This window comes from Lingula anatina, chromosome 10 (genome assembly GCF_051362555.1).
Source record: "Lingula anatina isolate TDL-2025a chromosome 10, LinAna3.0, whole genome shotgun sequence".
Taxonomy (NCBI): Eukaryota; Metazoa; Brachiopoda; class Lingulata; order Lingulida; family Lingulidae; genus Lingula; species Lingula anatina.
In genome coordinates, this window is record NC_141776.1 from 268,460 (window position 1) to 283,315 (window position 14,856).

The 14,856-nt window shown below is 37.7% G+C and overlaps 1 protein-coding gene across 1 annotated transcript in view; it reads left to right on the forward strand.

Moving 5' to 3' along the window:
• The first annotated feature begins 2,942 nt into the window (after positions 1 to 2,942).
• Positions 2,943 to 14,856, forward strand: part of LOC106160952 (uncharacterized) — a 34,768-nt gene continuing 22,854 nt past the window's right edge. The window contains exon 1 of the mRNA XM_086997707.1: positions 2,943 to 3,100. The gene's annotated coding sequence lies outside the window, so the exon portion shown is untranslated. The remainder of the gene's footprint in view (positions 3,101 to 14,856) is intronic.

Below are 14,856 nucleotides of genomic sequence, written 5' to 3' on the forward strand. Positions count from 1 at the left end.
CCTACATCTACCCACCTAATGATACTCTATAAAACTGTCGCATAAGCGCTTTTAACTTTTAACCCATGATTTATAGCGTTACTCAAGCGTATACGTAAGACACAGTAGGTCAGCCTAAAGCTAAAAAGCGCTACACGATTGCAGGTTATTTGTGGTGGCATTCTTATACCAAGAAGTGTCAGCCCTTCACTTTGCTAAATTGCTTTAAGTAATTGCAATTTATAAACACACGTGTTAACTGTGGTTATTTACACCAATTATCTCCCTCCCAATAAAAGAGGAAACGACGCACTTTGGGCCACACTAAAGCATTATGCATTACTGTTAAATTCACCAAACTATATTGTGAATTGTGATACTTCCATTTCCGCAATGGAGGGAGAGGCGGGGGGTTCGTGGTACAGATCTTAGTATCCACTCTTTTCTACATTTTATATTTGTATACACTACTTTAATGTTTGTTTGGATATATATCTAGATAATCAATATTTAATTAGACGATAATTATACGGTATTACATTATTTTGGTGAAATCACCTGTTAGAGTTGTGCTCAAGCAAATGTGATTTTAACTGACTAAAATCAGTCGTTTTTCAGGCTCCTGTAAATATAAATGTAATTGTGTAATTCGCTCTTTGATAATCGATACCTTATAGGCCTATAACTGTCATTTAGAAAAACAATTTCCTTAAGATGGAAATTTGGAATGACATATTTAATTTTTTTCTTGGAAAATGTATAAATTTAGTAAAAACAGTGTATGAGAACTTAAACCCAGTTTTAAATACGTAAATCATATAAACAAAAAAGTTGAACAACAGGCGCTTGAACCGCGTTTGCGCAATCACAAAATGTTAACACCCTTATCTTCTTGTATGAAAGGGTTGTTGCACCGTTACCAATGTAGTTAGTTGTTAATAATGTGAACAACGTAACACGTGATTGCAGTCAATTACACATTGAAAAGTCCAGCAGTTAATCCGGGTATCGTTGTTCGATAGAGAGGCGTGTGCCGCGACGTGATGTCGATCTTGGGCGGCATTCACAAACAGAGTCGATCCGCGGATTAAGAGGGCATTTCGAACATATGATCCGCCGACTTAATGGCTGATCCTACTTAAAAGCAGTGCCGCTTGATCCCCTGATGGCCTCCCCCCTCCCTCCCCCCCTTCACACGTTCACACGCGGCATTAAACGTTTTAAATCTCGGCTTCAAGGTTTAATTGCAAAGCTCCTCTGTGTGGAGGCGGGGAGGCCATCAGAGAATTCGGTAGCGCTGCTTGTAAGTAGGGTCAGCCATATTTAGTCCGCGGATTTGTTCGTCCGCAGTCCACCTTGTTTTGAATGACCTCTAACAGATCAAATATGGCCGTCCCTCTTGAATGCTCGTCGCCTAATCCCCGTGGGTAATCTTTTCAGTGTCTATTAGGGGATTATGCGACCAGCTTTCAAGTGGGTCGGTCATATTTGATCCGTGAATCTGTTAGTCCGTGGATCAACTTGTTCTGAATGTGCCCTTAGTAAACAATCAATTCAACAACTTAACCAAATGGTGCACAGAGAGCGTTGACCCCTACAAAACCAAAAATGTTTTTCCACCTAGATGATTTATCGATAGTGTTAAACCTTGCCTCTGGCTACCCAGACGGGCACGTGCTTTTAAGAAATTAACATAGCGTCTTGGTACCAGAATATACTCTACACGTATCCTGTGCCTGGTCATCGGAGTTCAATTTCTCCAAATTATTTGGTGCTATTGACGTCTTTTTGTGTGTATTCTGATTATATATTGCATGGTTGCAAGGCACCACTTGGTGTAGAAGATTTGATAAGATACATTACATAACGCAATCGACATCAGATTTTTGGCCAAATCTACATACAACATTCTTATAATAGAAAACATAAATCAATAATTTAGCTGTAAGAATGCAGAATGACTTATGTCTGAAGATTTAATGTATCTACATGTAAAAAACCCTTCTAATAAATGGATTTAGATAAGTAATAAGTTCGTCAATATAAAATGAAAATTTAAACGTTTTGGCCAAAGGTTTTCCACAGTATTAGTGATTTCCGTTCTCTTTGACTGACTGACAGTACAATGTGTCCTTGACTATTTGACAAAGCTGACAAACAACAACCGTACGTTCACAGCACATTTATGCATTTTAATAATATTGATAATTAATAATTTTATTGAGCACAGAAATACTTTTACATTTAATTTATATATATATATATATATATATATATATATATATATATATATATATATATATATATATATATATATATATATGATAACAGTTATGGTAGTAAATAAATGAAAAAAATGATTATGGCGTTATACAATATACATTATAAAGAGATACAAGTAAAATGGTGGAGATCCTTTGTTTACGTAGATCGATTCAACTCTGTGGGGACTTTCGCTGAGTACAATCAGCTTAACTGAATGGCGCCCTTACTCTTGTTTCCAATGTACCCGTATAATCACCAGCTTTTGCTTAACGTCAAGAGGAGGCGTGTTATTTAGTAAAGCTGATTGTACTCAGCGAGAGTCCCCACAGAGTTGAATCGATCTGCGTAGACCGATGGTGTCAGTGAGAATGGGGCCTGCAACCTTCTTGTGTGTTATTTTAACATACTGCATCAAAATTTATTTTTACAGCCCATGCGAGGTATTGTTCCATCAAAGATAACGATATCAAAAGAGACTATATATGTACGTTAATCTTAACACCACTTCTGCTAGTTTTAATGTCATAAAGGTAGGTTGAAAGGATGAAAAATGACGCTTGAATTTGGCAAAGTACGGTATGGCTCATGTCTTATATAGACCTACCGCTAGCACCAATAGCCTCCGCCTTGGTGTGCTACTCTTTGAGCTCAGCCAATTACAGAAGCCTGCACAAAACGGATTCCACCGTATCATTCATAGGGTATTAAAAGAAAGGTGAAGGGGTCGTCGTTGAAAAGAAAAGTGTTCAACTTAGACAACAGAACACAAAATATTATTGTCAACACAAGGAGATTCCTTTGTAGAGCCGCAAGTGCATCATACCTGACCTGTGTATCATACCTGATCTGTGGAAAGGTAGGTTCTGTAATAGTTCAGATGTAGCAGCACTGAATTAGACGTAAAAATCCAACATTTTAAAGAAAATTGTGCAAAAAGAAAAGCAATATCTAAATTAAATATTGAGGGTGACTTTGTGTCACTGCGAGTATATGGCGACAGCACTGTGCGCTCTCCGTAGGTAAGAAGTACACTTTGAATGCCAGGCCGTCAACGAAAGGTTTTGGTATCAGTTTAACTATTGTTTCCAAGTGCAAGATGTAAGTGTGGATCATAAATAGAATTAATTAATTAATTATTGCAGGATGAACTAGAAAAGCATTGAGAGGAGGCAGGCCTCCACCAAGACAAATAATTAACTAATAAGTAAACGTTAATTAATTCATGGATATAATAAAAATAACGTTTACTCAAACTAACAAATAAACTAACGAACTGAAGCAAAAACCAAATATCTCTGTCGGAAATAATCAAAGTACTTTACAATTAAACTATGGTCGTAGTCTAGAATTTTCAGTCGTGACATGGTTTAAAATTCAATAAACAGCAGAACTGTAATGGTTAGATTGCTGTTAATGCTGTAATGCATGGTCCCTCAGAGAGCCCAATGCCACCGCAGATTTTCCAGCGGACTTTCATATTTTTTCTTATAAGACCCTTTAAGATATGCATTACCAAAACACATGCCATGTGTATGTGTTACTGTGTTTTACACTTAAATCTTCAGCAAGAAGATAGAAGACATCTTAGCTTAAAGATGCATACAAAGTCAATTTTTTTTGTCACAGAAACCAACCAAATGCCAGCATATAGTTTCAAGTAGTATAACTAAGAGAATTACCAAAAGGCATTGTATAATTTTACCCGAAAATGATGTTTGAACGGATTTTTCTGCTGGCATTCTAAGCTGTATGTCAATGGGGCAGGAAAGTAGGTCACGAAGGTAGGTTAAATTTACAACCATAAATTTAAAGAAAGGAGCAGTCTAAAGGTCTTTTATGGCTCATCGAGTGATCTATTCAGTTTTTCCCTTGGCATGTCGAATTTATTTGAGTCATATAAGAATCTAGTAGAAGCGGTTTACATGTGTTACTGGGAATCCAGGCTCCACCGATGCTCGGTTCGTATGTGCCTTTAATCCGGAACATCCTTATAGTATAAACCTTGTCGAGATGAATGCTTGGAACTGCGTAGGATCCATTATTGTACACGTGTTTAATACTATATCTTATGGCTGTTAAATTGCAAAACTAGTGGTTCACTTTCTCTTACAATACAAAACAATTCATTATATATCCCTCTCATTTATTTATTTATTTATTTATTTATTTATTTATTTATTTATTTATTTATTAGAAATTGTAATTTTGTTACTGCACTTTTTATCAAAAATAAAACACCGAATGATAATTGCACCACTGTAAACAAGAAACAGATCTTAAACTCTACCTAATGGAATAAAGTTTTCCTTTTAAATCACTCGATTATATATTCTAAACATGTTTGGGCAAGACCGTTAAGATGCGTTTCACATTCAGATCACCACATCTAGGTACTATAGCAACCGTTGCCAGATTAAAAGAAACTGTATTTAATTCTACCATTACTGCTTTATCATGTATTGAAGTTAGAACACGTTTTTCTGTATTTCATCTTAGACCATTTGTCTGTCTTTTTTATTTATTTATTTTGAGACCAACCCCGAATGCGGTTATGTACCATTAAAAACACGGATCAAGTAGGGGAATGACGGAACATTTAAAATGAATAATTGAATGACAAGCAATGATTTGACGTGCAATTACAGAGAGAACAACAACTGTCATGTAACCGGAGAATTATCAGTACTATTTCTGTGTAGATATAATCATGGTAATAAGAAATATTATATGTATTGGCGTCAGATGAAACCGAGCTGCCTGGCTAATTAGGCTAATTAGGGAGATATCTTCTTTGGTCAGGTGGTTTATGATATTGGTACAGAAATAACTTGACCTGGAATCCTTTTTAAGAAAAATACAAGACCGACGGTCGCCATGGTCGGAAATATTGCATCTAAAATAGTATCATTGGAGGCAAAACCTTACGATATACAAAAACAATTGTGTCTGTGGCCTGCAACATTTCTAATAAACGCGTAAGCTTGCTCCAATGATTCGTATGTCATGATCGCCATTTTATGGATTCACAATCAGATGACTGGGTGGCATATCGAACAGAGATGAAAAGATTTAGATGACAAGGTTTCGGGAAACTTAAGGGTTTCAAGCGTTTTTGATAGGTTTCGAGTTTATAAGGTCAATGCCTTTCTGGCTCTTACCTGACAAAGTTGGAGAAGGGTGCATGTGTTGGTATTTTCTTTTGGCGTGCACTAAAAGGTTAAGAACCTGAACTAAACTGCTTCAGACCTCGCCGAAAGACAGATGCGACAAAGTTAATTTCAAGATGGGCATATGTTTATGACAATATAGTATCTTAGGCATGAAATCTCTTTTTCTCTCTCTCTCTCTCTCTCTCTCTCTCTCTCTGTGTGTGTGTGTGTGTGTGTGTGTGTGTGTGTGTGTGCTTGCGTGTGTGACCGTCCGTTCTCAGGCCTAGATAGGATTGCTCTATTTCTGGCTACTTAGAAATACCACGAAATACAACTAAAACCAAATAACGGCACTCTGTTTGAACCCGTACGTGTCTGATCGCATAGAGTTGCTGATCTTTACAAGAAAAGCAAACCTTCCAATGAATGAGACACGGGGATGAGTGATGTTTGAAATATATCAATGTCTGTCCTTGTTTATCTTCAAATATCAGTCAATAACTCATATCGCGTGTGAAGTGTTAAAACAACACCATTAGTTCGACGGACGGATAATAACAGTCCTCTCTCGCACGGTATTAAAGGATATGTGTATTTTATCATTTCCCCTTGCGACTGATAATTATAGAAGAAACACGCAGCTCTTATTGAGATTAATAAACATATGCCCATCTTGAAATTAACTTTGTCGCCTCTGTCTTTCCGCGAGGTTAAGAGCCATGACGCTGCTTCCTAAGAACCAGTATATTTGGTCTTACGTTCTTTTTAAATGTACCTTGAAGCATTCTCGTCTTATGATGCCAATTTTTTTCAGTATTTGTCTGAATCAGTTACCGCACTTCTTAGTTAATGCGCATGGTGACAAAAAGATATTCTACTAGAACAGGATCGTCACATGCACAAAAGACCAAGATACGTTACAAAAACACCTTCGGACTACCGCTCAAAACAATCTAATTTTTCTGTGTGTAGCATATCCAAGGGTGATAGCAATGTAGATGGGCTTTTCACAGCCTGAAATACATTCAAACAGGTTGTTTGCACCCCATGTAAACAATGGAATAAGAAGTGGTGAAACAAAAAAAAGTTAAATGGCATAAAGAACCCCAAAAATATTTGTTCAACAAAGACAGGGGTGGGAGGGGACTTTAAATCAATAAGTGCGTATTTTTACACTGATAAAGAACGCCGTGGAACTTCCTAAAGCATGTGATTCTAGAAAATGAAACACCCCCTCTGAATCAGCCTGTTACTCAATGTATAGATCGTTTCTAATTACTAAGTCTAATCGTTTGAAAATAATATTTGACAAAGGGATTCATGCCACGGTGATAAAATGTGTTCTGACAGCTGTTTAAAAATGTTAATTTTAATTTTTTCTCAAAATTATTGGAAAATCGACCGACGTATATGAAGCTTCAAAAAATATAAAAAAAACATGTCTTTCATGCTTTGTGTTCACGGTTTGACGTAAAAGATTTAAGGTATCGGGAAAATGTTCTTATGAAAATGAACAAATAACGCGGATGTTAATCGGAAGCTTGAGTTGAGAGTCCCATTTAACTGCCAGGACATGTACAACCATATCACTATCCTTTGGAGAGGGTCAGTGTGAGATTCTCTTTATAGAGCCATGGACACGTTCTATAATGGCTTGTGTCATTAGCATTTGCTTTTGTAAGGTAGTAAAAATTAGTCATTGCAGTCCGTTTAAATACATTCCCACATTCAAGCATACCCATTTCCATAGGTAGTAACCGTATACTTTTTTTTATATAAAACGTTTTATAATCGGGTATGAACAATGAGTTAATATCTACAATAAGCAGTATTATTATTTGTGCATTGTATAACAGGTTCGAGTTACATCTCAATCGTTATTGGACATTGTTGGTATCATTTGTGGTCGCTGCTGTTTCCTGATTCAATTATGGACTTAGATCAATGCTATCACTTTCTTTTTTGCTACAAGCTCTGTACGTGGTTTTATACAGTTATTGCTCTGTCATTAACTGAACCCCGTGAATACGATTAAAACGACGAACTGTGGATTTAACTTTGATCAGTTTTGGACGTGGGTCAAGATGAACAGTATCACTGGAAGCTTGGTTCTTTTGTTACGTACGCTAAATGTTATGCAATGGATATTTATGATGTCGTTGTTCAAACATATCAGTATCGTTTTAATTGGAGGAATGCTAAACATTTCAGTTTCCAAAACTAATAGTTTCAGTATATTGAGAATTTGTGGTCTTTGGTGAAACAAATTCTACTATTAAAAATCAATTGACATCTATGATGGATTTATAAAGCGGTCTCGGAGACAGGAATATTGGCGTTGTGAGATTATACACCTTTTGTTTTGTCTTAATGGTTATTTCATTTCATGTGAATAAGATCTTGGCTAACTGATTGCATTAAAACACGACAGGCAATTTGAAATTGACCTTGAATTGAAAGCGAATTTTTTTTAGTATCCAATGTTTTTTTAAAGAGAAATCATATTTGCAATTAAACACATAAAACTGTTTGCTCAGCTGAGCAAATGGTTGGTAAATCAAACATGGTTTGTAAAAATTGCCTTTCCATGTGATACTTCTTATGATTCTTGAAACCATCACATTCGTAAGAAGTCACATCATCTTAATTTTGCCTTGACCAAGCAATGACGAGAAACACTTTACAGACAACTTAACTATGGCCTCCAGCAGCTTAAGAAATACATGTACCAACGGGAGTTCATTTAACACTTATGTAATCTTCACAAGACAGGAGTGAGGATTAACACATTTCTATGCTGATGACGTCAATGAGACAGGGGATTGATGACGTCAATGGAACAGGAGTTGATGACGTCAATGGGACAGGGGCTGATGACGTCAATGGGACAGAATTTGATGACGTCAATGGGATAGGGGACTGATGACGTCAATGAAACGGGGGACTGATGACGTCAATGGGATAGGGGTCCGATGAGAAGAAGGCCTCGTGTCCAAGCTCGCACCATGTACAATGTACCGTGCGCTAGTATTTAGTATGGGGTTGCAGCCTATTTCCATATTTTTATTAAATGAACGTATCATTGACCTTAGAGCTGCACGATACTTCCCCAGCCAAGAAAATGATTCAACGGTTGCTAAATACGGCTCTACACCATTCTCATTTGATTTCGACTTTAAAGTGCTTATAAAGCGGAAAACATCTGAAATCAAAAATGTCTCTATTACTAGGACTTCTTACATAGCGTCTCGGAATAGGTATTCCTGCGGCAAACTGGAAATCGCTCAAGATCAAAAACATCTTCATTACTTCACACATGGCGTCTCAGGATTATGCAACTTTCCTAACAAAGTCTCTGGATTACGCAAATCAATATCAATATGCATTTGAGCATTGAAAGGGCAACCCTAGTCTCATCCGTGCTTCTGTTTACATGAACCAAAGAATCGATGTCTTCATTGGCAATTATCTCACCTCTGTGATTTTTAATTAAATATAACGTTATAAAATACAACGCGCACATGGCACGTACCATTTTACTAATGTGGCTGAAGCAGACGACATACACTTCCGTCCGGAAATCGGTTATATTGTCGTCACAACGTCTGATAGAAATAGTATAACATATGGAACAGATTCTAAAACTATCAAGCGTAAGAGGGGAGGGTCTGTCTGCCAACTAGTCTACCGGTTCCCTAGTCCGAACAGGTTGCTAAGCCAAACTGATGACGTAATTAGCCTGTTCACAGCCATGTGATCAATAACAAGATCTTAGCATTTATATCATGAAAATCAATTAGTGTTGTTCAGATATCTTATATATAAAAGTTTCAACAGAAAAGCGAAGAAAAGCATAATAAAGTCTCCACTTTTACCCAATCGGATCAAGAAAGGACCACATATATTCTATTGAAGCAAAAATGATTTGATAATTGATGTGTGAATGTGACACGTACATGAACGACATGCAATACTGAAATAGTATGGCGAGCAAACAGAAATCATTTTAGTAATCTGAAAACTAAGACGATTATTAAACTACTGAGTAGTGCGCCTGAAATGGTTTTAATCTGCAATTTCCGATAACAGATAATCTAACATGGTCTTAAGCATTATAAAAATGGTCTTACTTACCATGGGCTGAGTTTGAGTTTAAGATCAAAAATGATCTTAACAGGGGATCAGTAAGACTATTAATTGACTGTCTTCCTAGCAAGTGGTCTGGTAATTTCCTCCCCTCACAGAGGGGGATACCTCCTCTCACAATGAAGAAATGTGTGACGGGAGATAATTGTTTAACAATTTAGTGTTAGGGAGTGTCGCTACCGTTATCTGAATATTCAATAAAGAGTGAAACACGGAATGCAGTCATCTGCCACCCCCACCCCCCACCCTCTCTCTCTCTCTCTCCCTCTCTCTCTCTCTCTCTCTCTCGATCTTATTACTCAATAATCTGACCATTATTTGCCACACTGTCTCTAGAGATGTTGTAGAATGCTCAGCTATTGATGTAGATACACTGTTACCTTATTTGCAAACCAAATCAGCCGTCGAGACTGAGGGGAACCAAACCATTTAACTCTTTAGAACTATTAAGCATTTCTAGTCAGTTGTGACTATTTCAACAGTGATGAATTCAACAAGGGGGGGGGGGGGCAGACAGCAGAAGCACGTGCAACACCAAATGAGTCGCTATCACCCATACAGGCATCATTTAGTCGCGTTTAGTGTAGGCCAAGTTGTTTTTGTTTTTGTTTTGATATAATTATCATATTACCACAGGTTTCTGGTTATTGTAAATGAATAAATTGATAAACTCACATATATTAAAGCTACATACATCTCCTTATTTTATGACATTAACGTTCTTTTGATTTGTAAAGCAATCGTGCACATTTATTTACAAAATCAATATTTATTAGCTGTGGCTATGACAAAAAAGAGATTTTACTCGAATCAAAGTCACCAACACTGAGGTTAAGGCACTTCCCATTAACTTCTATCTTCTCTTTTTGACACTTTCTGTTGAAATGCTATTGATGGATGACGACATTTGGTTATAAAGTAGAAATCTCTATGATTCAATTACCGAAATATGCCTAGTTATGAATGTAGAATAGATCTAATTAGACAGATAAATGTCTTCCTTAATTGGAGTCTGGCTTAATTAATTACCCGACTGCCAATGGTATAATGGTACAGTTCAGACATGTAGTGCGTCTGTTTTAAAAGATGGTTGCGCTAAAACAATATTCTTTATTTTATATTCATCCCCTAGCTTGCACACCCTCCCCCCCCCCCCCCCCCCCCATTAAAAAAAACCCAAAACTAAACCCCCAGACAAGGCAGTGATGGAGGACCAAAAAAGAGCCAAACCATGATGCTACCACCCATTTGGTTGGTTTTAGCATCGATCCAATAATAGCTTCTCTGCTTAAACAGTCATAGCGACTTCTGTACTACTTTTTAACTTACGACAATGTCCCTTTGTACATGTCATGTTTTGCTTTACGTAAAACCCGCTGATTTGCTTGTGGCGGGTACCAGCTGTATTAGGGGTACAGACCCATTAGCGCTCTGAGAAACCTCTGGCATGTTTGTCTCACTGCGAACTTGGGGACAACGTCTGCCCTTAGACTGGCCTCGCGAGCTTAAATAACGTCTATATCTAGGAGACATTTAACCGTTCTCTTGTTGATTCTACCCTTATTTTTTATTTGCCGTTGAATGGAATGACTCGGGTTAACGCAGTTTCAAAGAAAGGTTTAAATAAAAGGCAGAAAGATGTAAACATGAACTATATGAATGGAAGAAAAAAATGTTGTAGGATATAGAAACTAAGACACAAAAAATGAAAAAAAAAGAAATCAATAGGAAAGGTTTTAGCAATACTTAAAGCACAATTCTTTGTGCAAATATAAACTTTGTCCACTTCAACATGCAAACCATTGGTATTCCTTTCACATAAAACACAAATGAATAAGATCGTGCGATGCATTTTTCAGTTTATTATTCATGAAATGGCACGTTGTCTTGTACCTTAGCCGAACATTAACTGAGAAAATTAGCACTTTAGGCAGATTTTATTTGTTATTATGGAAGACGTTGGGCCTAGATTAACTCACTTTATTTTCATTACGAATAAATGTACCAAAAATTCAGGACTACTGGATAGGTATAGATATTTTCTGATTTATATTAATGCAAGTCTGTGGATGCGTTAAACTGTTCAGGTCATGAGAGCACGCGTCCTGTTTTGGTACACAAGCCATCCGGCACTTCTTACGAATATACATTCGTTAGACTCGCGGGATGGCTTCTAACACAAGCGTTAGAATAACCAGTCTATTTAGAATAACCAGTCTAGACTGACCGAGCAGCCTTGCGAAGTAAATGTAACTTTATCCCACGTGGTAGTTATGTTGCTCTAAGTGACAAAGACAATAGGCTGACAGAATTACTCTTTTGTTCATATCTGTGTGATAGAGTGACCGGATGATGCAGTGTTATAGACTTGTGCCTCACCGGATTTCCCTATGGTACAGACGTAAGACTGACCGGATGGCACTTTGGTACAGACGTTAGACTCACCGGATGACCCTGTGGTACAGACGTTAGGCTGACGTAGTGCAGACTTTAGACTGGCTTGACGGCCCTGTGGTACAAACGTGAGACTGACGTGGTACAGAAGTTAGGCTGACGTAGTACAAACTTTAGACTGGCTTGACGGCCCTGTGGTACAAACGTGAGACTGACGTGGTACAGAAGTTAGGCTGACGTAGTACAAACTTTAGACTGGCTTGACGGCCCTGTGGTACAAACGTGAGACTGACGTGGTACAGAAGTTAGGCTGACGTAGTACAAACTTTAGACTGGCTTGACGGCCCTGTGGTACAGACGTTAGACTGACGTGGTACAGACGTAAGACTGACCGGATGACAATGTGGTACAGACGTTAGACTGACATGGTACAGACGTCAAACTGACGTGGTACAGACGTGAGGCTGACGTGGTACAGACGTGAGGCTGACCTGGTATAGACGTTAGACTGACCGGATGGCCCTGTAGTACATACGTTACACTGACCGGATTGCCCTGTGGTGCGATTCTCACACACGGATCAGAGCCTCGCGACCTCAAAAGAACAAAATAAAAGTACACTTGCTGTCTCATTGCTCAACTTTGAGTGGTGGTGACAGACCGCGTAGAGCCAGGAGTCATTGCTTACCGTCTTGCAGATTAATGTGCAACACAAGTACATGTGACAAGGGCAATACTTTCACATTAAACATATACAATTTTGGTTGTAGGAGCCGGGTAATTACGCCAATATTTCTTTCCCGAATAGTTACCCCCCCCCCCCCCCCACCATCATAATATGATTCTAAGTGTTTAAAGAAAAAAGTGAATCGTGCTGCACAAACCCAGATTTCCAGAAGAACAGTCCTTCAGATGTAACCTGGATGATATCTCTTGTTTAACTTATAGACGTTGGCTACTTGTGCAGATTGATCATGCCATTTGTTGGATTTTCTCTCGGTTTCCGTGTTTATCTACCTCTAAGAGAACGGATGACGTGGAAGTGGAGCGTGTTGGAAAGCTTAGTCTTAACATTTGGACTTATTATTTGAACCTTACTTTTTGGCTGAGATTACCAAATACGTTCAAGGATTTTTAAGTTCTTGATAAGAATTTTTGATTGACCGCCTCCTGACAGTTTTGAGCGTCAATGACGCAGGCGACCTAGAATTTTGCATGTGTCCATCTTTTGTCGTGTTATACACCACATTAACACATAAATACAACTTAAATCTACATCAGCAGTTGTGTAGCGCACCAGATCTAGATTAGCTGGTGTTCTTAATGTGGACACCTATTCATGGAGTTGCCGAGTTGGTCGTTAGTAGTGTTTGTTGTTTTTTGTTTCAAAATCCAATAAAACTGTGACACTGTTTATGAGTTTTGCTACCCCATAATTAAAAAGAAATCTGGTCTACCAATTTACAACACCAAAAAAGTGAGATTGTTTGAACTCCAAATTACAATACACATTTAGATGCAGCCATAAGCCATCTCGCTTAATGGACTTTTATACATCTGCATTGTACATTTTCTTTATTTTAAGCGGTTAATCGACTGAACATGATCTGTTCAAGAATTAATTTGCATGGATCAACATGTTGTTTGCTGGCAGACGTTTAAATTGAATACCAAAGGTTTAGATTTCTCCCTGTGCGCAGAGATCATTTGTAAGCATCAGAAATGTTTATCGTTGAATGGCAAATAAAGGAAATACCATCTGGTCTGGCCTCCCTGGAATCAAAGGATCGGCTTAACAAAGCCGCTTAGTAAACACGGTTCATCTAACTTGCTACAAGAAAATGAAAGAATACAACAAACTAAGTTAGAATACCTACATTTGTGCACTGTAAGTTACGTTTTTGACTTAAAAAGTGTTCTCTTGAGAGAAGGAATGCATATAATAAAAACGAAATGGCCAGTGTCGTGATCAGTAGTGGCACCGTGCACCTGATGAACACCTGTTAGAAGTACTTAACGACGATATTTCGTTAACTATGAATAACGCCAGTCACTAGATTAAGATTATCAGAAATCAAATTATTAGCCCTCCAAGCATTATACCATGCTTCATAACCCATTGTATTTGGCTTTCCCTCGGAGTGCCTTTATGATTTACGCCTTTGAAAGTTTATTCCAAACGATTATCCGGATACTTGAAAATGCCAATAAATAAGAGATTTATGGTGATATGATCACAAAATTAGGGCTTTGAAAGCCTGTGTAATGATTTTATGGCTGAGTTAAACAGGAATTGATATCTCTTTGGAGATACTGGTATCTGCATAGAAAGCTCACATCGAAATGATTTTAATTGCGCAACAGTGATAATAAAATATTAAAGGCCTTTTCTTGTGTATTGTGTGGTTCGAAAGTCGCAGATTCATAGATCGAGGGATTGGAAATGATTTGAATTACTGTGATTTTTCCCTTGTTAAATATTTTAGATGAGAGAGTTACTGTATACACTGTTTGATGAAGGACTGAAAATGATTTGAATGCATGTGCTTTATATCCCTTACATAAGCTGGATTTTTTTCAATGCGAAAGTTAATGTCTACACTGTAATTGTTTGTATAATTTTGTCCAAAGGCACAGCACAGACAGCTGTGTCTCTTGTTTTCGTTCTCTAGCTAATTGTCTTACATACTAGAACAAAGGTGCGTCAGTTTGTAATATTCTTTTCTGTTCATATAACGTCAAAATGGAAAGAGAACCCAGCATTTCATTACAGCCACTCAAGTATCACTGTTTACTCTAAACTTCTACTTTTCTCTGATCTATGATATCTCCATCTCTATCTACGGCATACGGAGGAATTTAGCCGTGAAAAACAAGACAGGCTATCCTCTCGTTCTTTACGTAGCTACGTTACTGCGTTCAA